We start from the raw sequence: 25,186 nt of genomic DNA, 5'->3' as shown, positions 1-25,186 counted from the left end.
TGAAAAAAATAGATTTTTCTGAAATTAAAAAGTCATGGATAGTTTTCTGCAATATTTTCTTTATTAGCATAAAAAATCGTAAAATTTCTAAGCGTCTTGTAATAATGATTGATTGTTGAATCTTAACCTTTTTTTAATTCACTGTTTTTTTAATAGTCATTTTTTTTTGTTTAATGAAACAATTGGCACTTTTTTGTTTTACTCAGTGTGTGAAGCCATGATTTCTAATACTATTTGGCTTCAGAAAATTAAATTTAAAAATTAAATACAAAAGAGTGATTCATTCTAGATAGAGGTTGGACCTTTATTTTTCTATTTTTCCCAACAGGTACAAGCGGATGTTTGCTTCGAGAAAATAATCTCAAAAACAAATTATTCTCCATTGTATTATTTTAAAATTTTTATTTTGTCTCACGTCATTTCTTTTCAATTTTTCCGCTTTTTTCTGAATTTAATTTTGCTTCACTAACGCTAAAAGAGCTGCTGCAGTGTTAACATCTTGTTTTCCTTCTGTTTTCCTCGATAATTATTAAATTCAATATAAGAAAAAAAAATGGAAATTCACAACGTAGATACATTTCAAATAATTCTTTTTATGCTACAAATGCGAATTTAAAACATTTTATTTAATTAAAAAATACGGTTGTCATTTCCATTTTTTATTTGTAAAAATTATTTTCAGTGTATCAGGTAAGATACTGTCGGTTTTTTTTGGGGGGAAAAATTGTTGAAAAAAAACTCTTGCAAGAAAATTCGCACGTCATAATATTTATTGTTGATATCTCTCTTTTTTGCCTTGAAATGTAAAACCTTGGGAAAAATTTTGAGGAGAAATTATTAGCGTGATTAATTTACTGTTGCTGATTCTTTGCTATTTTCAAACGGCACTGAATATTTCCTTCTCAAGTACCGAAATATGTCGAGGTTCTTGCACTTCTTTCTCAACATGATTTAGGTTCATCGAAACGACCACTTCTTTATATTGATTCATCGTTAAAAATATCTTTCGCTCGATTGTATATACATAGAGATGTATTAGGCATATATATATATATATATATATATATATATATATATATATATATATATATATATATATAATATATTGGCTATACAGACATATTCAGGCATATAGTTATATTTATATATTTTTACACACGTGATCTCTGGATCTTAGAACCAAAACATTCTTTTTTTTTTGCTATTTAATTAAATAGTATTATTAATACACACACGAACTAATTATCGATATGTTCATTAGTACTACAAGCAATAGTCATTAGTAATTAAAAAAAAAAATACTGAAATGCGAATTTTTCCTCACATTTTTTTTTATTTATGTATCTCGAGAGAATTAACATAATGAATCGCGAGGAGGCTGCGAAGGTCTATATCTACTTATTTTCGCAACTATACTTAATTATGCAAGTTAAATTAATAGGTTATGAGCATATAGGGTGTATTAAGAAATTGGAACATTTCAATTTATTAGGCGATTGAAAAGGTATATAACCAAAGTGAAGCAACAAATGAATGGAATAAAATTGAAATATATACACGGAGAAAAATGAGTTTGCTATTATATGGATAGCTAATTTTTAGCTATTACATAGCTAATAAATAGCTGTTTTAGCAAAACAAGTTAGCTATTTTAGCTAATTATTAGCTGCATTAGCTAACAATAATTGCTATCCATATAATAGCAATTAAGGTTAGCTAAGGTACACTGAAAAAAAATTTAATTGCGATTCAAATATCCATTTAATTGACTATTATCAATTAAATATTTACTTGAATCAAATAATATTTATTGGAGTCAATTAAATGGTATTTGAACCAATAATTTCAGTATTTGCATCAAATACCATTTAATTGACTTCAATAAATATTATTTGATTCAATTAAATATTTAATGGATAATAGTCAATTAATCGGATATTTGAATCAATTAAATTTTTTTTTCAGGTTAGCTAATAATTAGCTTAAATAGCTAACTATTTTACTCCGTGTACACAAAATATATATACTTTTATTCCTTTCTAAGATTTTTCATTGTGGTTTGTTTTATTTTTATTTTTCATTTCTGAATATTGTATTAATGAAAATTAAAATAATTAAGCCCTCAGATGGTTTGGTGATATTTGGGCTTTAATTTTTAATTTATGCGAGGGCATATGAATTTTTAATTTGTAATAATTATACTCATGAATACAATAATTAATTGCTGTATTAATAATAATTTTATTATTAAATAGAATAATTACATTTTTATTGTTAATTCTTTGTCATGAATATAAAATAATATTACAAAAAGTTTTTTTACATGTATATTTAAATTAAATTTAATTTAGTAATAATTTTATTACAGTAGTAATTTATTTACTACTAAAAAAAAATTATTTGTAATATTATTACACTGAAAAAAAGATTTATTTGATTAAATTAATCAATTAATTGACTATTATCAATTAAATATTTACTTGAATCAAATAATATTTATTGGAGTCAATTAAATATGGTACCCAGGTGCGAATTTTGGTCGGCCGCCAGAGTTGGAAGGTCGGGCGCAGGTCGGCCCATCTATGGCTGCCAATAGGTCGGCAGCCAAAGTCGGGCCGACTTTGGTTACTGTTTCCACCCAAGTTTGGGCCGACTATGGGTGCCAAAGTTTAGAGAACCTAATTTTAGTTGGTCGGGCCGACTCTGGCCTCAGTCGGGCCGATGGTCGGTAAAACTATGGCAGCCAGAGTTTAGAGAACCTAATTTTAGTTGGTCGGGCCGACTCTGGCCTGAGTCGGGCCGATGGTCGGCTAAAGTATGGCAGCCAGAGTTTAGAGAACCTAATTTTAGTTGGTCGGGCCGACTCTGGCCTGAGTCGGGCCGACGGTCGGTAAAACTATGGCAGCCAGAGTGCAAAAAACCTAATTTCACTTGGTCGGGCCGACTCTGGCCTGAGTCGGGCCGACGGTCGGTAAAACTATGGCAGCCAGAGTGCAAAAAACCTAATTTCACTTGGTCGGGCCGACTCTGGCCTGAGTCGGGCCGACGGTCGGTAAAACTATGGCAGCCAGAGTTTAGAGAACCTAATTTCAATTGGTCGGGCCGACTCTGGCCTGAGTCGGGCCGACGGTCGGTAAAACTATGGCAGCCAGAGTGCAAAAAACCTAATTTCACTTGGTCGGGCCGACTCTGGCCTGAGTCGGGCCGATGGTCGGCTAAAGTATGGCAGCCAGAGTTTAGAGAACCTAATTTTAGTTGGTCGGGCCGACTCTGGCCTGAGTCGGGCCGACGGTCGGTAAAACTATGGCAGCCAGAGTGCAAAAAACCTAATTTCACTTGGTCGGGCCGACTCTGGCCTGAGTCGGGCCGACGGTCGGTAAAACTATGGCAGCCAGAGTGCAAAAAACCTAATTTCACTTGGTCGGGCCGACTCTGGCCTGAGTCGGGCCGACGGTCGGTAAAACTATGGCAGCCAGAGTTTAGAGAACCTAATTTCAATTGGTCGGGCCGACTCTGGCCTGAGTCGGGCCGACGGTCGGTAAAACTATGGCAGCCAGAGTGCAAAAAACCTAATTTCACTTGGTCGGGCCGACTCTGGCCTGAGTCGGGCCGACGGTCGGTAAAACTATGGCAGCCAGAGTGCAAAAAACCTAATTTCACTTGGTCGGGCCGACTCTGGCCTCAGTCGGGCCGATGGTCGGTAAAACTATGGCAGCCAGAGTTTAGAGAACCTAATTTTAGTTGGTCGGGCCGACTCTGGCCTGAGTCGGGCCGATGGTCGGCTAAAGTATGGCAGCCAGAGTTTAAAAAGGTTAATTTCTGTTGGTCGGGCCGACTTTGGCCTGAGTCGGGCCGATGGTCGGTAAAACTATGGCAACCAGAGTTTAGAGAACCTAATTTTAGTTGGTCGGGCCGACTCTGGCCTGAGTCGGGCCGATGGTCGGCTAAAGTATGGCAGCCAGAGTTTAGAGAACCTAATTTTAGTTGGTCGGGCCGACTCTGGCCTGAGTCGGGCCGATGGTCGGTAAAACTATGGCAACCAGAGTTTAAAAAACCTAATTTCAATTGGTCGGGCCGACTCTGGCCTGAGTCGGGCCGACGGTCGGTAAAACTATGGCAGCCAGAGTTTAGAGAACCTAATTTTAGTTGGTCGGGCCGACTCTGGCCTGAGTCGGGCCGATGGTCGGTAAAACTATGGCAGCCAGAGTTTAAAAAGGTTAATTTCTGTTGGTCGGGCCGACTTTGGCCTGAGTCGGGCCGATGGTGGGTTAAACTATGGCAGCCAGAGTTTAAAAAACCTAATTTCAATTGGTCGGGCCGACTCTGGCCTGAGTCGGGCCGACGGTCGGTAAAACTATGGCAGCCAGAGTGCAAAAAACCTAATTTCTGTTGGTCGGGCCGACTCTGGCCTGAGTCGGGCCGATGGTTGGTAAAACTATGGCAGCCAGAGTTTAAAAAACCTAATTTCTGTTGGTCGGGCCGACTCTGGCCTGAGTCGGGCCGATGGTCGGTAAAACTATGGCAACCAGAGTTTAAAAAACCTAATTTCAATTGGTCGGGCCGACTCTGGCCTGAGTCGGGCCGACGGTCGGTAAAACTATGGCAGCCAGAGTTTAGAGAACCTAATTTTAGTTGGTCGGGCCGACTCTGGCCTGAGTCGGGCCGATGGTCGGTAAAACTATGGCAACCAGAGTTTAAAAAACCTAATTTCAATTGGTCGGGCCGACTCTGGCCTGAGTCGGGCCGACGGTCGGTAAAACTATGGCAGCCAGAGTTTAGAGAACCTAATTTTAGTTGGTCGGGCCGACTCTGGCCTGAGTCGGGCCGATGGTCGGTAAAACTATGGCAACCAGAGTTTAAAAAACCTAATTTCAATTGGTCGGGCCGACTCTGGCCTGAGTCGGGCCGACGGTCGGTAAAACTATGGCAGCCAGAGTGCAAAAAACCTAATTTCACTTGGTCGGGCCGACTTTGGCCAGAGTCGGGCCGATGGTCAGTTTGAAGTTGCAGCTTATAAAATCATTTTTGTTCTTAGGCTTTCATGTAAGCGTAGCGTAATGGTTAGCGTGTTAGACTTCGGTGCGTTAGGTTGCGAGTTCGATTCCTGCGAGCGTTAGAAATTTTAATTTGTATTTATGTGTAAGATTGCGTTTAGTGTTAAGATGTATACAATAAACAAATAAATAATGAATATTAATAATTAATAATAATAATAAATAATTAATAATTTTTTGCAATCGGTCGGCCGACTTTTGGCTGCCAAGGTCGGCACGACCAAGGTTGCCAAAGTGAATCCGACCTTCTTTCTCATGGTCGGCAAAGCTTTGGCACCCCTGGTCGGCCCGACTTTGGCAACCATAGTCGGCACGACCATGTCAGCCACTGGACGGCGGGTGTTACAATTCGCTAGTTCGGCCGACCTTTGGCTGCCAAGGTCGGCACGACCATGGTTGCCAAAGTCAAGCCGACATTCTTTCACATGGTTGGCAAAACTTTGGCACCCCTGGTCGGTCCGACTTTGGCAGCCATAGTCGGCCCGACCATGTCAGCCACTGGACGGCGGGTGTTACAATTCGCTAGTTCGGCCGACCTTTGGTTGCCAAGGTCGGCACGACTATCCACTTGGTCGGCGCGACCATGGCCCGACCAACTTTTCGCACCTGGGTATTTGAACCAATAATTCCAGTATTTGAAGCAAATATCATTTAATTGACACCAATAAATATTATTTGATTCAATTAAATATTTAATTGATAATAGTCAATTAATCGGATATTTGAATCAAATAAATTTTATTTTCAGTATATTAGTATTGAAAAATTAATTAAAAGGCATTACACCCAGAAAAAATATTTAATAGACTCGGAGCTAATTATAAATACATTTTTTTTGGTTTCAAATAAATTTTATTTTGTTTAAATAAAAGTTTTATTTGTTTTTTTAATATTATTTATTTATTTGTTTTATTAGAATTAAATTTTTATTTAAACCAAATAAATAATTTAGTTAGCTCTGAGACAAATATACTTTTATTTAACTCAAATTAATTTTATTTGATTTAAATAAAATTTTTCTCTGGGTGTAAAAATTCGAATTGAAATTATTCAATATTAAAATTATAAATTTTATTTATTAGTTTTTTGTTACCAAGTTTTAATTAATAATTGATAATTAATAGTCAATAGTAGATAATTAAAAATAAATGAACGGACGGCGATTTTTTTTCTATTTCGTTAAAATTTGAATTTTGTTCAAGAATATTTTTTTTTATAAATGTAGAAATTTAATTCCTTTCTATAAATCCCGCGTGGAAATTTTCTAATGGCCCTTTATTGGTTCTACCTAGATTTCCCCTTTATTAACTTGGTCCTAGCTTGTTTATCCTTGTAGGCCCTAGGTTGAAACGTCACGCTCTTCTAGCCTGGTTCTACCTAGAGAATCTAGTTAGGCCCAATAAAAGGAACAGTTTAATTAACTATTTAAAAAAAATTATTTATTCTTATTTATTATTATTGAGATTCATTATTTCATCTTTTTTTACCTACTTTTGTTATCATGTAATTTATAATACTTAATTCCTATATACTAACAGAGAAAAAATCCCCACACGTTGGGAGTTGAACGCACGACCCTAACATTCGTAAACCGATAACCTTTCAGGTTATTCTTGTCATCATAAGTCATCTGAACTATTCCATTATAAATGCCTCAAAATAATAAAACTGAAGTCAGTAACATTTTCGTTGACGCAAAATGAGAAAAGAATTTTTTTAAAGATCAAGATGCAAATAATTTCTGATAAAAAAAACTTAATTGTTCTTTTCATTACATCCTGCATAGATTTTTAATCTAATCGGGGAGGGAAAGTCAATTGTTATTTAAAAATTGAAGTTTTTATCTCATTTCGTCGACGTAAACGTTGGAAACTTCAGTTTCATTCAACAAAATATGATTTTAACAGAAGTTAACAAATCCGTGAACGGTTTTAAAAATTTAACTTGAAAAATATATATTGTAACGAAAATTTTAATTGAGTTAATTAACTGAAGCTTAAATCAAAGCTCATGAAACTTTAAATAAATCTTTAATGTCAGCAGTTTTTCAATGTTGGGCGCAAAAGTTAACTGAACATTGCATGAAGTAAAATTTTTTTTTAATTTAAATGAATTTTTTCTTTAAAGGAGGAAGTTTAAAGAAAATTTTAAAAAGTTTTGAAAAACTTAAAAAATTAAAGAAAATTGTAAACATTCATGCAATGTTTAGTCAACTTATGAGCCCAACATTGAAAAACTGAAGACATTTAAAGATTTATTTTAACTTTCATAAGCTTCGGAACTAAGGATATGCTGTAAATATACTGGTGGCCAAAGAGAAATCAACATAACCTTTAAATTCAACTGATAAATTAGTAAATTTGACTATATGTCATATTTTTATACAACAGATTGAATCAGTAACTTATATTTTACTGATCGAATCAGTAACTTTCTACTAATTATCAGTAACTGATAATAGCAATTAGTAGAATTCTACTGATAATCTGTCAAATTTTACAAATGAAAAGTTAAAAGTAAACATTTCAGTTGAATATTGTCTCAATCTTGCTATGAGATGTTTAAATATTACTTCAAATTACACATAAACAATTACTGATACATATTTTTAAATATATTTATAACTTATAATCTAACAAGAAGCTCTAGCTATTACCAAGCTAGGGCCAGGTTAAGGTACATTCCAAGCTAGGACCATTATTGACCCAATAATCAATATTGGCAAACCTTGGCAATTTCCACACGGGATGTAAAAATAATTTTTTTAAAAATTTTATTCTACCAATTTTTGAAAATATTTAAGCAGAAAAAAATATTCGTTCTTTTGAACGTTCAAAATTTTAGAAAAATAAAATATAATTATTATACTATAGTTAATAATACCAATACCTACAATAATAGTAATAATATAATAATAATATAATTTTCTGCAAAATTTAGTTATTCCCCATTGTAGTGAGAAAAATAACGAAATTATAATAAAACAATAATAATATAGTTTTTGCCAAAATTTATTTCATAAACAGTTTTAATTTTAGTTTAAACTAATTAACTAATTGTGTTAATTCGAAATAATTTTTTCATGACATATATTGGCGGCACTTGCTCTAATTTGGAGTCTGCAATTTTTTAAATTTTTTCCCTCGGTTTCTCAGTGTACTCTTTTTTCCTTTATTTTTCTTTTTTTATACACGGAAAAAATTAATTTAGTACATTTTACGAAACTAATTTTGGAATAGCGGATACGGAGAGGAGTTTAGTATAAGATAAAACAGAATCAATAGTAATATATGATGACTGCGTTTCTCGAAAACTCAAAAAAAATTCTATGGAATTCACAAATGATCGGTTGGACGTTCTAATTCAAGAGTTTTGTAAAATGTTTAGCCTGAAGCGCATGCGCCACGGAAAAAAATATTCACGGAGAAAAAAACGAATAAAGCAGAAAAAAGAATTTCTTAATGTACCAATGAGCTCTCAAGACCATTTTTTCTCGTCTTCTATAGGAGATAGATGATTGGTTCGACACATGTGACTGCACTCTACAACGCAATGGTTCGCTTGGATTGGCTTATTTTATTCTGACACTAACTTAACGGAAATACGCATACATATAAACGAATTCTGACGCAACGCACATACAATATAACTCGCACTTGTAGATGAAAGAATTGAGTTTCTTTATATACTAACTGAGGAGATTAAAACTGCGCTTGTGAGAAATGTCAATATACTGAATATTAATTTTTAAAAAAATCATTTTTTTAAAAGTTATACAAAATATTTTATGGTTTTTAAAATAACATTTTTTGATTATAATTAGTTATAAAATCTCTATAAAATTTTTCAATTTTTAGAAAATAATTTTATTCTTAATTTTAAATTATTAATAAATTGACAAAAAATTTTCAAAATTAAATTCAAACTCAAAAAATGTTTATATTAAATTGTCTAAAATTTGAAGTAATAACAGTTAAAACTTGAGAAATTAATATATATATTGTCATCGGTAAATATTATGATAAACTATAAAATTTATTGGAATGTAAATTAAAAGAAATTAATAATAATTAAAAGTTTGGATTACAAAAGCACATAAAAAATGTTACGAATTTGGAACAATGAAATGTGAAAACGTAAAAGAAAACAATTATCCAAATGTTACCGGCAGGTAAAGCAGTTCTCTTTTTCCTTCCACTAGCTCCTCCGACGGCCGCAAGCGGCCGTCTACGGTGCTAGTTTTTATATGTCCATTGTCCAAGTCCATTATTATTTCATTAATAATAATATTCAAATTTTTTCAGTTAATAATTTGCTTATTTATATTTGAAATGTTGACGTTTCTTTTGACAATGCAAAATAAGATTTATTATGAGTACTTTCTCTTAACAAAAATAAAATTTATATATTCGCGCTCTTTTTAAATAACATACGACTGCAGCGCCACCTTCACATGTACAAACAATTTTAAAAACACCCTTCTATTAAGATTTTACATTCTCATTGCCCATTCTTTACTTCGATACTTTTCGATACATTCGACCTTTCCACTCCATGTCTTTTTTAAGAAAGGACATATTATCTCTATATACAGCAGACAAGTTAATACCGACGCGACGAGACAAGCTTCAACATATCTATTTATAACGCGACTTTTGGTACACCCCGTATAGAATTTTACGAAACTTTGTGTTCGAGAATTCACGATAGACAGCGAAGTGGAAACTCAAACCACGCGTTTTTAGATTGCACGAAACATTTTTACCATTTTCTGATAAAATGTTCACCAGAAAATACGAAACATTTCTACATTCAAGCTTGTTTTATAAATTACAACACTGGTTGCAGTTTCTCGACAATTGTTCTGCTTAAAGTAGTGAAAGTTTCTGGGTTTTTGAAAAACTTCGTCAAGGAATCTTAAATATCCGCTAGTGCGAAATTAGTTTCGTAAAATCTGCTGAACTTATTTTTTCCGTGTACACTCGCTATAAGCGGACATACGCACGCATGTTGATGACCCAGGCATCTGGCATTGTAGTCATCTTTATTCGTTAATTATCATTTGTATAGTTTCAAATGCACGACACTGCAGATTAATAATAATTTGTGCGATTCGTATCAGAAGTTTCTCCCTTTTTTTTCTTCTTTTTTTATTTTCTCTTTTATTTCACCGGATACTCAAGTGACATCTGTCGCAAACATTACGTAACTTGTTCTATATATATTTAAAAATGTATTGTGTGTGGACCATTAATATAAAAAACAGACATCGTTGTTATTTTAACCCCTTATTGAGACACCTGTCTTTTATGGCATCTTTCCTTCATAGTGTCAATTTTGCTGGGACAATTGTTGATCTGTATCAACATATACTCTCTGGCAAATTGATGTTATGTATGTACTTTAATGGAAAACGAAATTACTTTCTTCTGTTCTTAATTCTTATTCAATTATGCGTTGAACAATTTGAATGAAACAAATTTCTTTTCTGTAATTCGCTTATTCTTTTCTTTTTATTTTTTGTGTTTGAATTTTATTGTTGGGAAGAAGTTTTCTTTTCTTTTAATTCTTTCATGTATATAGTTGTAATTTTCCTTCACTGAATTTTTATTTTTTTGTTAACAATTACTATAAATGTTTAGTAACTATTTCGCAGATGCGGAGAAAATGGTTTATTTATGATCCACAAGTTTTGAACGTTCAAATGAACGAAACACTTTTTATTAGAAATGTTTTTATAATTTATTGTTTGCAATAAAAATTAAAAACTTAAATTTTACACTTAGAAACTTTATAATTAATTTATTTTATATCGACAAAAAATTATTGTAATAAATATTTAAATTAAAGAAGAAAATAAATAAATTTCGTTCATTTGAACGTTCAGAACTTTAGGATCATGTTTATTTAGTAATTAAAATGAAAGTTTATACTTTTTAAATTTGAAATGTTTACTGAATTAGTGACTGACTTTTTGTTTTTGAATTAGTAAATTTTACTAATTAATTAGTAGAAATAACTATTTAATAGTATAAAATTTACTTATTCAGGGTGGCCACATGTCAGTAAAGTCAGTAAAGTCAGGGAAATGTCAGGGAAAAAAATATTTTGTCAGTAAAGTCAGGGAAATGTCAGGAAAAAAATTTTTTGTCAGTAAAGTCAGGGAAATGTCAGGAAAAAAATTTTTTGTCAGTAAAGTCAGGGAAATGTCAGGAAAAATTTTTTTGTCAGGGCAATTAAAGAAGAAGGGAAATGTCAGTAAAAAAAATTTTTGTCAGTAAAGTCAGGGAAATGTCAGGAAAAATTTTTTTGTCAGGGCAATTAAAGAAATTAAGACGGTCATGGAATACATTTTTTGCTCTAAACAAAAAAATTTTTGTCAGGGAAATTCGTTGTTATGTCAGTAAAATGTCAGGGAAATGTCAGGGAAATTGATAAAGTCAATCTTGCGGCCACCCTGTTATTCAAAAACAAAAAGTCAGTCTATAATTCAAATTAGTAAACATTTTTACTAATTCAAATTTACAGAGTTAGAATAGAAAAAAAAAAGAAATTTTCCCTAGTTCGCAAGTTTAAATGGAAAATTGTTTATACAAAATAAAAATAATTTCCTCTTCTTTCTGATTCAATTTTTATTTCCCGGAATTTTCACATTATTATTACTCTTCATTTAAAACTAATTTTCGTATGTTTTTACGAAACTTTACCTTTGCTATTAATTCTAATTCTTCATGTTTTCTTTTTTTTTGTCTGACCTCAATCTCTTTTGCTGATGGAATAATAATTATATAATTTGAATGATTTACATGTATTACATAGTATGTATCAAAATCGAAAAATAATGCGAGATAATTACTTGTTGAATGGGAAATAACCCAAGTGCGAAATTAAAAACGGCTCAGAACTGGCCCAGTGACGGCATAGTCAGTGCCTACTCTTGGCAGACAATAATAGTGGCCCGACTGTCGGGAGGTTAACCGCGGTAGGCCGTCGGCAGCCAATTATCGGCCGATTCTCGGTAAACATTAATGGCATATTATTGGCTGTCATTACTCCCCAGTGTTGACAAAATTAAAAAAATGTATATTTTTTATTTAATTAACTAATTAATTCATAATATTTATACAGTTTATTTCCCTAAATTAAACGCAAACTTACAAATATTTGAAAAATTCTTACCACTCGCGGGGATCGATACCTGAACCTGATGCACCACAGCCTAACACTCTGACCACTTTGCTACTCTGACGTGAAGTCAAGGAAGCAAAAGGGTTCTTATAAGCTACCCTACACTGGCCGATACTGTGCCATTATTGGGCCGAGAGCTGGCCCAGTCTTAAAAAATTTGAAAATCTGACCATCGGCGCCATATCATTGGCCCATCAATGTGACGTTTTGAACACCAGTAATGGCCCAGTAACTACTGCCAATTCTCGGCAGACATTACTGGACCAATGATGGGCCGTTTTTGCAGTCTTGGCATTTCGTACTTGGGAATAAATTGATTTATTATGAAAAATTTTTAAGTAAATTATTTAAATTATTATTAATCACATTTTTATATATCCGCACTGTGAATCGATGATTCAGCATTTATAATCACAATGATGATATTCTCCCATCTAGAATTACAAATGTAATGAATCTATTAATTGTTGGTCGATACACACTTTTTTCGTAATGAGAATATGTATAAAAAAGAGAGAGTTTTAAATTCTTCTACATGAGTAATTTTGACGAAAAAGAACTCTGAATGACATGTTTTTGATTAAAAACATAATAATTAATTTCTTAACTAATTGAGTTAATTAGTAAATTATTTAACTATTTAGTTACTTAAACATCTAATTGAATAATTAACTAATTAATTAGTTAAACATTTAATTGAATAAGTAACTAATTAATAACTAAAATAATGAAATCAATTATTTAACTAATTAATTAACAATTTCTTAACTAGTAATATTAGTTACTCTAAAATTTAATTACTAATAATGTTTGCCAATTTGAATTAATAACAACGACTTTTTGTTCTTAAATTAATAAATTTTACTAATAAATAGTAATTTCTAATAATTTATTAGTAAAATTTACTAATTCAAAAGCCTAAAGTCAGTTACTAATTCAAACTACTAAACATTTTTACTAATTCAAATTTGGAGAGTAATTAATTATTAGTTATTAAATTAGTTAGTTGATTATTAACCATTAATTTAGTTAATTGATTATAAACTATTTAATTATAGTTGATTAATTGTTATAACTGTTAAATTAGTTGATTAATTCTAAATTATTTAATAATTGGGTTACGTGAATATATTATCAAATAAATGTTTACACCAAATAATTTTTAATCAAATCAAATAAACTGTAATAAATTTTGCACTTTGAAGCAAATACCATTTAATTAAGACAATTAGAAATTATATAATACAAAATAAATATTAATTTGATAATTGCGGTTACGTAAACCACATATTTCAGTGTATACACGGAGAAAAAGGAATAGTTGACACATCCAGATACATGGATATCACAACCATATTATATTGAAAAATACGGGATATCCATAGTTAAGGTTGCTGCTTCCATATTCTACGGCTGGCTGTATATTGTTGGAGCAACAAAAGATCTATGGTTGGGTGATCCATTGTAATGGAAATGGGAAACAAAAAAATTTGAATCACTTAATTAATTAAATTCTATGTCACTTGAGATATTTTATACACATTTTTGTTAATTAATACACACCACTTATTGAATAACAGCATATTTACGAAATAAATTATTAACCGATGGGGGGAGACACGAACTCTAGACCTAACGCATACTAAACACTAACGCTATCCACTACACTATACACACAACTACAATATCTGAGCATATAATATTCCTTATATACTCTACACATATTTCATGAAAATGAATTTACATAAACACAAATAGACAATAACGATAATAAATAATAAACAATTATAACACTATTTATACACAATAAACTCCCAACGCGATTATATAGACGTGACAGGAAACCAACGCGACGGACAAATTGAGACGACCATTTTTAAATGGATGCCATGATAATGAATTGCGCGCAACATGTATCGAAATTTTGAACTAACTATGGATCTCCCAACCAAAGTTTATATGGATGAGGCAGCCATATGTGAAAATCCATAGCATGAATTGTAAGCCCAACCATGCCTATGGATGTCACATCCATATTTGATTCAACAATATAATATGGCTCCCTCATCCATTGAATATGGAATGTGCTTCCATTCTGAAAGTTGTCTCTTCCATTGAATTGGATAACACAACAATATTCTGCTCAACAATATTTTTATGGATATCTCTTCCAGACCTTTTCTTTCCGTGTACCGTTTACTATTTTCCTATATTTTTATATAAGATTATTGTAGTTTCACTACTACAATAAACTAAAAAATTCTGAACGATTATTATCGAGCAGGATTTTAAAAATATGATTTTTTTTATTACCTCCTCTATGGTATTTATATTTTTTATTAAAGAAATTTAAAAATTATTATTATTATTATTTTAAATGTTATTAATATTATTATTGTTCTTATTATTTACTCTATAAATTTCAATTATTTAAAAATAGCTAATTGTTAGTAAAATATTGACTTTTGGCAATAATAATTAGTAAAAAATAACTAATTATTACCTAGTTAATAATTAATTAATAAAATAGTCAATTTAAGCTTTATAATTTAATTATTAGTTACAAAAAATTTTAATTATTTTGGCATTATCTAAAAGTGCATTTAACTAATAATTAATTATTTTTAATTAGACAATACTACACGGAAAGAAAAGGTCTGGAAGAGATATCCATAAAAATATTGTTGAGCAGAATATTGTTGTGTTATCCAATTCAATGGAAGAGACAACTTTCAGAATGGAAGCACATTCCATATTCAATGGATGAGGGAGCCATATTATATTGTTGAATCAAATATGGATGTGACATCCATAGGCATGGTTGGGCTTACAATTCATGCTATGGATTTTCACATATGACTGCTTCATCCATATAAACTTTGGTTGGGAGATCCATAGTTAGTTCAAAATTTCGATACATGTTGCGTTCAATTCATTATCATGGCATCCATTTAAAAATGGTCGTCTCAATTTGTCCGTCGCGTCGGTTTTCTGTCACGTCTATATAATCGCGTTGTGAGTTTATTGTGTATAAATAGTGTTATAATTGTTTATTATTTATTATCGTTATTGTCTATTTGTGTTTATGTAAATTCATTTTCATGAAATATGTGTAGAGTATATAAGGAATATTATATGCTCAGATATTGTAGTTGTGTGTATAGTGTAGTGGATAGCGTTAGTGTTTAGTATGCGTTAGGTCTAGGGTTCGTATCTCCCCCCATCGGTTAATAATTTATTTTGTTAATATGCGGTTATTCAATAAGTGGTGGGTATTAATTAACAAAAATGTGTATAAAATATCTCAAGTGACATAGAATTTAATTAATTTAGTGATTCAAATTTTTTTGTTTCCCATTTCCATTACAATGGATCACCCAACCATAGATCTTTTGCTGCTCCAACAATATACAGCCAGCCATAGAATATGGATGCAGCAACCTTAACTATGGATATCCCGTATTTTTCAATATAATATGGTCGTGATATCCATGTATCTGGATGTGTCAACTATTCCTTTTTCTCCGTGTATTATTATTATTTTTATTATCATTATTTTACTATTACACACTACCGGTCAAAATTGAGAGACCACCCATTTTCTGGCAAATAAAAAACGTTTTAAAACATAAAATTTATTGAAACTAAAATTTTTTTCTGTTTATTTTTTGAAAGATGATAAAATTTTGAAAAGAACAAGATATTTCAGAAGTCGTTTGGCCAATAATTTATTTAAATATTTTTAAAAAATCGTAATTTTCAATGTTTTACAAAAATTTGAATAACTTCTAAAATAATGAACGCTTTTTAATGATCTTATGCTTATTTTAAAGGTCATTTGCTATACACTATAAGAATTACTTATAAGCATTAACGTGTAATTTTTTTCTTAGAAAATGCAGGCCGTCAAACTTGGACCAAACAAATTCAAAAAATTTGAAACAATCTTATTATCAGAACAATAATTTTTAAAATTCAAACGTATTTTTTTATTAAATTTTCTTGAAAAATCTACACCATATAATGTTTTATATATTTTCTAGAATAGTTTTTAGTACAGAAAAATTGTTCCAAATTTTTTGAATTTTGTTTGATCCAAGTTAGACGGCCTGCATTTTCTAAGAAAAAAATTACACGTTAATGCATATATAAGTAATTCTTATATATAGTGTAGCAAATGACCTTTGAAATAAGCCTGTGGGATTGTTAGGATTGTGTGACACGGGTTTGATATTTAATGTTAACAACAATATTTTATTAATAGCAAAAGTATAAAGAGAATTTATTACGTAAAATAAAACTTAGAAGGTTTAGTAAAAATGGACAGAATTTGCGCGCGTGTAGTGTGACTGTTTAACGGAAGACTCGGAAAATTGAACTGAACTGAACACAGAATATCGGTTACACTTATACTAGAAAAACTCATTAAAAATGTATTAAAATCCATTAAAAAGTAATTTCTAAGTCTAGACAAATATGACGTAAAAGACGAGTTGAAAACGTAATTCAAAAGCGAAATTGGAGACAGTAAGTCGGACGCGTTAAAAAGCAATTAGGTACAAAGAAAAGGGCAAGACAGTACCTGAGCGAAAAACTAAATTTATGAAAAACTGGATCTAATATAGAAAATTTAAAAAAATAATTTTAACCAGAAATATTAAAATTTTATAAAAAATATATTGTAGAGTCGCTACAGTACCCCCTGCTAGTGGTTAACGATTATGAAAAACCACCCTGCAGGCGGTCAGGGAAGCGTACGCGTCTGCCAGATCTTGTAGAGTGTGGAACAAAAACTTCCTCTCGTTCTGGTGGTGGTAACTGCTTCGTGGGTGCAGCCTTCTGGCTGCTGGTGTCTGGAGATGACTGGATGTTAGCCTCAGGATCACCAGCCAAAATATAAGCTGGTTTCAGACGGTCTATCGAGACATTAACGTCACGACCATTGATGTTGACGAGGAAGGTTTTCTCGAACCTTCTGATGACCTTGTAGGGACCGTCGTAGGGCTGCTGAAGTGGTTGCTTAGGAGAATCGTGTCTTACCAGGACTTGCTCAGTTGTCGCAAGGTCCTTGAAGACAAAAGTTCTCCTAACTCCATGGCGAGATCCTCCAGTAGGCTTGATTGTTCCGTAGCTGTTGTTGAAGACCCACAACAAAATCAGCTGTAACGGGAGAGTTGTCGAAGCTGCTGCTGTTGTTGTCCCCCAGGAATTCACCAGGGAGGCGAAGAGACTGACCATATACTAAGTCAGCTGATGTTGCTTCGATGTCGTCCTTCCAAGCTGCTCTAATTTCAAGCAGCACAGTTGGTAGCACTTCCGTCCATCGGTTGGTTTGATGGCACATGATTGCTGCTTTCAGCTGACGGTGGAGTCGTTCTACCATTCCATTGGCAGATGGGTGGTAGGCTGTTGTGCGAAGATGAGTTGTACCTAATAAACGATTTAGTTGTTTAAATAAGTACGACTAAAACTGACGTCCTTGGTCGGTGGTGATTCTCAGCGGGGTTCCAAATCGAGCAATCCAGGTGTTGTAACATGCTCGAGCAACAGTTTCAGCTTCCTGATTCTCCATCGGTACTGCTTCGGGCCACCTAGTAAATCGGTCAACCATGGTGAGGCAGTAACGATGTCCCTCAGATGATGGCATGATGACGATGTCCAGGTGGACATGCTCGAATCGTGATGACGGTGGTGAGAAGTTGCCTATTGGAGATAGGACATGGCGTGAGACATTTGATTTCTGACAGTTGATACAGCTGCGAGCCCAATTCCTGCAATCAGATTTAATCGACGGCCATACGTAACGCTGTGTTACGAGCTTGACCGTAGATTTAACTCCAGGATGAGAGAGGATGTGGATGGTGTTGAGGGCTGCTTTCCGGAATTTTTCTGTGATGTAAGGTCGTGCTGACCTAGTGGATACGTCACAGAAAATCGAGACATCTGCATCAGGAATCCGGATCAGCTTCAGTTGAAGGGAAGATTCTGCATCTTCCAGGATTGATTTCAACTCCACGTCATCACGTTGAGCGGCTGCAAGGGCATTGTAGTCCAGGGCGGTTTCAATTGTAGAGATGCGAGACAGGGCATCTGCTACAACGTTGTCCTCTCCAGAGATGTGGCGGATGTCGGTTGAGAATTGACTGATGAATTCCAGATGCGAAAAACTAAGTTTATGAAAAACTAGATCTAATATAGAAAATTTAAGAAAATAATTTTAACCAGAAATATTAAAATTTTATAAAAAATATATTGTAGAGTCGCTACAAGCCTAAGATCATTAAAAAGCGTTCATTATTTTAGAAGTTATTCAAATTTTTGTAAAACATTGAAAATTACGATTTTTTAAAAATATCTATATAAATTATTGGTATTGTAATACCAAAATTTTTCGAGTTCGATTTGTGACATATCTTTATGTTATTTGACCTCAGGAGTTCAAAAATGACATTTTTTAAAAATGTCATTCCGTATGTGTGTGTGTGTGTAAACATTACATTTTCATAAATATCTCGAAATCATCAAGAGCTTTTGGGTTGAATTTTTTTTTAAATTGTAGATGTCACCTGCGGTCATAAAGTGAGAGTACTTATTTCTGATATATTAATAAAGTTTAACTAAATTTTTTTTTGATTTTTAATTTTGCAAAAAAACGTTTTTTGCCCATAACTTTAAAAATGTTAAGACACCTATAAATGTTTTCCCATAATTTAGAGTTTGTTTAGACGCATCTTTTGAGCCCTAATTGAACATTTTTCGTCCATATTAACCGGAGTTATTAAACTTTTAAAAATCAATAATTTTGGAAAATAAGACTTTTTTGAAAATTTTGTTGAAAAACGTAGAAGTAACTTTAAAATTATCATTATAAACTTGTAGAGCATTAAAAACGCTTCGATTGACCTATACCCGTGTAGAAATTGCCAAGGTTTGCCAATATTGATTATTGGGTCTGTAATTGTCCTAGCTTGGAATGTACCTTAACCTGGCCCTAGCTTGGTAATAGCTAGAGCTTCTTGTTAGATTATAAGTTATAAATATATTTAAAAATATGTATCAGTAATTGTTTATGTGTAATTTGAAGTAATATTTAAACATCTCATAGCAAGATTGAGACAATATTCAACTGAAATGTTTACTTTTAACTTTTCATTTGTAAAATTTGACAGATTATCAGTAGAATTCTACTAATTGCTATTATCAGAATTGAGTTACTGATAATTAGTAGAAACTTACTGATTCGATCAGTTTCATGAGCTTTGATTTAAGCTTCAGTTAATTAACTCAATTAAAATTTTCGTTACAATATATATTTTTCAAGTTAAATTTTTAAAACCGTTCACGGATTTGTTAACTTCTGTTAAAATCATATTTTGTTGAATGAAACTGAAGTTTCCAACGTTTACGTCGACGAAATGAGATAAAAACTTCAATTTTTAAATAACAATTGACTTTCCCTCCCCGATTGGATTAAAAATCTATGCAGGATGTAATGAAAAGAACAATTGAGCCGCCCAATTCAAGAACTCGCCCGACGCTCGGATGAACACTCTAACGCCAGTCAAACGTTAAGAAAAGTTACAAAAATTAAAATTTGAAATTTTGATTTTTCAGAAGCACTACCTTGTAGGAAATTGAATAGCGCATCTTTTTTTCCTTTGAATTTTTTTCGTAGGATGAATATTGTCGGAAATAATGACGAAAAATGGTAAAATTTTGTTTTTCAAATTTCATTGCTTTTTAAAACATAAATCATCGTATCTTCGACAATTATTGTCGAATTGACTTCAAATTTGGTATGCAAGTCTATTTGGGTTCTGGGAAAACGATAAAATGTTCAGAATGTAAAAATTTCCTAATTGTTCACTAATTTGTTAATGTAAATAAAGGCTTGTCAATTTTAGGTTAACTTACCTTCGTCGACAAAAAGTCTGCGGTGAACTTTCGAATTGAAAAAACTTCCAGTGAGACATTTGTTTATTAGTATATAAGGAAGTTTTTTGGAAAATATTAGATTGATTTAGTAAAAAATGTGGAAAATATTAAGGTTTAAAGACAGCGCGGAGAGCGCGACATCGAGTCGCGGCGTGCAAATATCACTAAACACCAACTTTATAGGACGTCAGTTGTTGAATTTGTTCTTATTACCTCGGTTATTACTCAGTACTTTAAAAAAAGCATTAAATAAATTATTGGGATATAATTATAACGCTATGTTTAACATTATAACAAACATAAAAATTCTATAAATAATAAAGAACTAGCAACAATTCGCGCGGCTAACTTTTTACTACATTTTATAAATAAAATTAGCAATTTTTAAAAATAATAGATTATTATTATTATTATTATTATTAATTATTATTATTAATTAATTATTAATATTAATTATTATAATTAATTATTAATATTAATTATTATAATTAATTATTAATAATAATTATTAAAGAAACTCCATTAGTTTAAAAAAAAATTCAAAGAAATTCTTCAAAAGAATTTAATTAGGATTTTTTAAAATTTTTATAAAATTCTTTGCGAGAATTCCGTTATTTTCCTAAATAAAAAAATTCTTTGAAGGTATTCTTATTATTTTCTAGAATTTTAAATTGTTTTTTATGAAAATAATTGAATTGCTTAAAAAAAATTTATTATTTATAACAATAATAATTGAATTCCTGTGAAATTTGTATTATTTCTAAAAATAATCAAATGTTTATATGCAATTTTATTAAAAATTTTTTTAAATAATTGAATTTTTTGGGAAATTTTATAAAAAATAGTAGATATTGAAAATAATTGAAATTAGAGAAATTTTTAAAAATAATTGAAATTAGGACAAGAATTTCTTTGAAATTTAGGAAAATAATTAAACTTTGGAAAAGAATTTTGTTATTTATAAAGGTAATCGGGATTTTTACAAAATTTTTTTTTCAAATTTTGTACATAGTTGAATTTTATAAGAAGAATTTTATTATTTTTTTTTTTTTTGAAAATAGTTGAATTTCTGCAATTATTTGTAATTTCTCCAAAATTGAATTTTTTTAGTGTTTTCAACAAAAATTTAAATTAGAAAGTTTTCAAATTCTATTATTTTTAAAATTGCTAATTTTATTTATAAAATGTAGTAAAAAGTTAGCCGCGCGAATTGTTGCTAGTTCTTTATTATTTATAGAATTTTTATGTTTGTTATAATGTTAAACATAGCGTTATAATTATATCCCAATAATTTATTTAATGCTTTTTTTAAAGTACTGAGTAATAACCGAGGTAATAAGAACAAATTCAACAACTGACGTCCTATAAAGTTGGTGTTTAGTGATATTTGCACGCCGCGACTCGATGTCGCGCTCTCCGCGCTGTCTTTAAACCTTAATATTTTCCACATTTTTTACTAAATCAATCTAATATTTTCCAAAAAACTTCCTTATATACTAATAAACAAATGTCTCACTGGAAGTTTTTTCAATTCGAAAGTTCACCGCAGACTTTTTGTCGACGAAGGTAAGTTAACCTAAAATTGACAAGCCTTTATTTACATTAACAAATTAGTGAACAATTAGGAAATTTTTACATTCTGAACATTTTATCGTTTTCCCAGAACCCAAATAGACTTGCATACCAAATTTGAAGTCAATTCGACAATAATTGTCGAAGATACGATGATTTATGTTTTAAAAAGCAATGAAATTTGAAAAACAAAATTTTACCATTTTTCGTCATTATTTCCGACAATATTCATCCTACGAAAAAAATTCAAAGGAAAAAAAGATGCGCTATTCAATTTCCTACAAGGTAGTGCTTCTGAAAAATCAAAATTTTAATTTTTGTAACTTTTCTTAACGTTTGACTGGCGTTAGAGTGTTCATCCGAGCGTCGGGCGAGTTCTTGAATTGGGAGGCTCAATTAAGTTCAACTCCCAACGTGTGGGGATTTTTTCTCTGTTAGTATATACACTGAAAAAAAAAAGTATTGAACCAAGAAAATTTTTCTTGGTTGAAGCAAATCGTGGGATTGAATACGGCCAAGACTATTAAAGTATTGATTCAAGAAAACGATTTTCTTGACATAGGATATTTGGGAGAAGAACATATATTCTTGATCCAAGAAAATATGGAATTCGACCAAGAAGTTAGTCTTCTTATACGAAGTATGAAATGTATTAAATGAATAAAATATTTTCTTGTTCTAAGAATATATATAGTTAATTGAATTATTTCATTTGATTCATTCAATTTTTTGTAACGTTCGTTCAAGTAATTCAAGATTTAAATGAAGAAAAAATTTATTTTGTGAGAAGAACAGATATTCTTGATCCAAGAAAATATGGAATTCGACCAAGAAGTTAATCGACTTGTACGAAATATAAAATGTATTAAATGAATAAAATATTTTCTTGTTCTAAGAATATATATAGATAATTGAATTATTTTATTTGATTCATTCAATTTTTTGTAACATTCGTTCAAGTAATTCAAGATTTAAATGAAGAAAACATTTATTTTGTGAGAGAACGCAGATATTCTTGATCCAAGAAAATATGGAATTCGATCAAGAAGTTAAGTAGCATGTAAGAAATGCAGAATATATTAATTCAAAATCATTTATGTATCAAATCAAGAAAGTATGTTCTCTGTCCAAGAAAATATTTTCTTGATTTGAGAAAATTTATAGATTTCAATCAAAAAAATACTTTCTCAATACAAGTAAATTATTTACTTAAATTCCCCCCCCCCTTACCCCCATCACATCTTTTCTAATACTTAGGTCAAACATTTTTATTATTTAATTAATTAACATTTATATTTTTTATTTAAATAATTAAATAATTGTTATTTTACATATATACTTACATTTAATTATTACTTAACACAAATACAACAAATATACCTTGAAAGAAAATTTTCCACGGTCGGAGGAATTGAACTCGGGTTGCACGCACCAGAAGCCGTCACGCTACCACTATCCCAGGCGCGAGCTGACAGTGAGTTCAGGCTTTACGAAGCTTGATTGAGGGTTGGTCAGTATTGGTCAAAGCTTGGTGGGACAGCGAAAGCAAGGCTGCTTGAGTCCGGAATAGTAACATCGATGTAAACCTGACGCTCAGTCTTTGTTGAAGACTGGCGTTCAGTCTTCAATCAATGCTGCGGAAGCCGAAAGCAGGACTGAACAAGACTGCTTCCACTGTTCCCAATTTACACGCTTCTCACGCGTTCATTCAATATAACGTGAATATATTAATTATTATTATTAATAATAAACAGTATTGTTATTAATATATATGTGTTTACATATTTAATGACAATAAGTTATTATTATAATAATTATATTATTTTCATATAAATATTATATTACTAACAATTAATGTCATTTAACATAATAATATTGAAATATAATTTTAGCAAAAAAAGACAATTTGTGATAATTTGTACATTTTTTAACTTCATTTTTAACAGACTTTTAATATTATTTACAAACAAGTTCACAAGTTTTTATTCACAACACTTATTAATTATACAGATTAAATAGTAATTTTATTATTTTATGTAACGCTTATAATGAAAAAATCCGCTCGCATGTGGGATCGAACTCACGTCCCCCCGCCCCAGACGCATTCCGGAAGTCCTAGACGCAACCACTTAAACCGCACGGCCACTGAGTCTCGATGAGACCTCGGGCTAATGTAATATATTAATGCCAGTGCCGTATACTTTGTTACTTATAAGGGCAAAGTCAAAACTATGACTAAAATTTTACACATACTAATCCTGAATTATTTTAATTATTAAAAATGAATATTAAATAATTCATAATAAAATTGTAATCATTACAAAATTCAACTTTTAAAACATTTTACAATTAAAAATATTTAATAGATAATTTAATAAATATCGATAAATAATTGATATTTTTTATTATTCAGTAACAAATTCTTAACATTTATTATTAGATATATTAATAATATATTATTTAAATAAATATAATTTGGAATAATAATGAATTATAATGTTAAATATTATAATTATTATTAATTATAATAATATTTATTAATTCAATAATAATTATTAATAACTATAATAATTAATTAATAAATAAATAATAATTAATTAAATTAATATTAAAAGTTAACATAATTAATAAAATTATTAAATATGATGCAGTGTCAGGAATATTTATTGCACATTTTAATTATTATTTATTAATTATCTATAATAATTTTGAAAACATTTATAAAAAAAATTTTCCATTTAACTTTCTTTAAATATGAATGTTACAAATAATAATATATTTATACTAAATAAATATAAATATTTATTAATCAATTGATAACTTAATGTTAATTATTATTATTATTTGAAACAATTATTATAATTATAATTATTATAATATTATTTAATTAAGTGAACACGGTAATAAATAAAGATAAACTGAATATTGAGTAAAGATTGATTCAAGCTTGAATCAAGATTAGATGTTCGAGCTTCACTCATAAAGATTGACCGAGTCTTGAATCGAGCATGGGACGAGCATTGGGCCCAATGTTGAACCAATATTGAACTAATATTGATTGACAGTGATGTAAAGACTGCTTCTACTGTGAGTTACCCACACTGAGCGTTCAAGACTCAATCAACCTTTAATCTATCGTCAGCATTGGTCTTTCGCGCCTGGGATGCCATCCTAGCCTCAATGGACAGTTTTCAAAAACTGATATTTAAGTTGCATATACATTTGAAGAAAAATATTTTCTTGGATCAAGAACACCGGCATTGTGTTAAATAAAAAAAAGTTTCAAAGCAAATAAATAAAATGATTCGATTCAAGAAACATGAATTCTCCACACAATACTTTATTATTTCGCTTAAGAACATGATATTCTAGATTCAATACTTTTTGGTACTTCGGAAAAGTAAAATATTTGGTTGAAATAATTACATATTGAGTTC

General features: G+C 30.9%; 1 protein-coding gene across 1 annotated transcript in view; it reads left to right on the top strand.

Annotated features, from left to right (window-relative positions):
* LOC122498984 (nuclear hormone receptor FTZ-F1) overlaps positions 1–25,186 on the top strand; it is a 285,716-nt gene that overhangs the window by 2,401 nt on the left and 258,129 nt on the right. The window lies entirely within an intron of this gene.

Source organism: Leptopilina heterotoma, unplaced genomic scaffold (assembly GCF_015476425.1).
Source record: "Leptopilina heterotoma isolate Lh14 unplaced genomic scaffold, ASM1547642v1 Lhet_163, whole genome shotgun sequence".
NCBI classification, from domain to species: Eukaryota; Metazoa; Arthropoda; class Insecta; order Hymenoptera; family Figitidae; genus Leptopilina; species Leptopilina heterotoma.
Note: the sequence above shows the minus strand (reverse complement) of the source record. Positions and strands in the feature narration are given on the sequence as shown.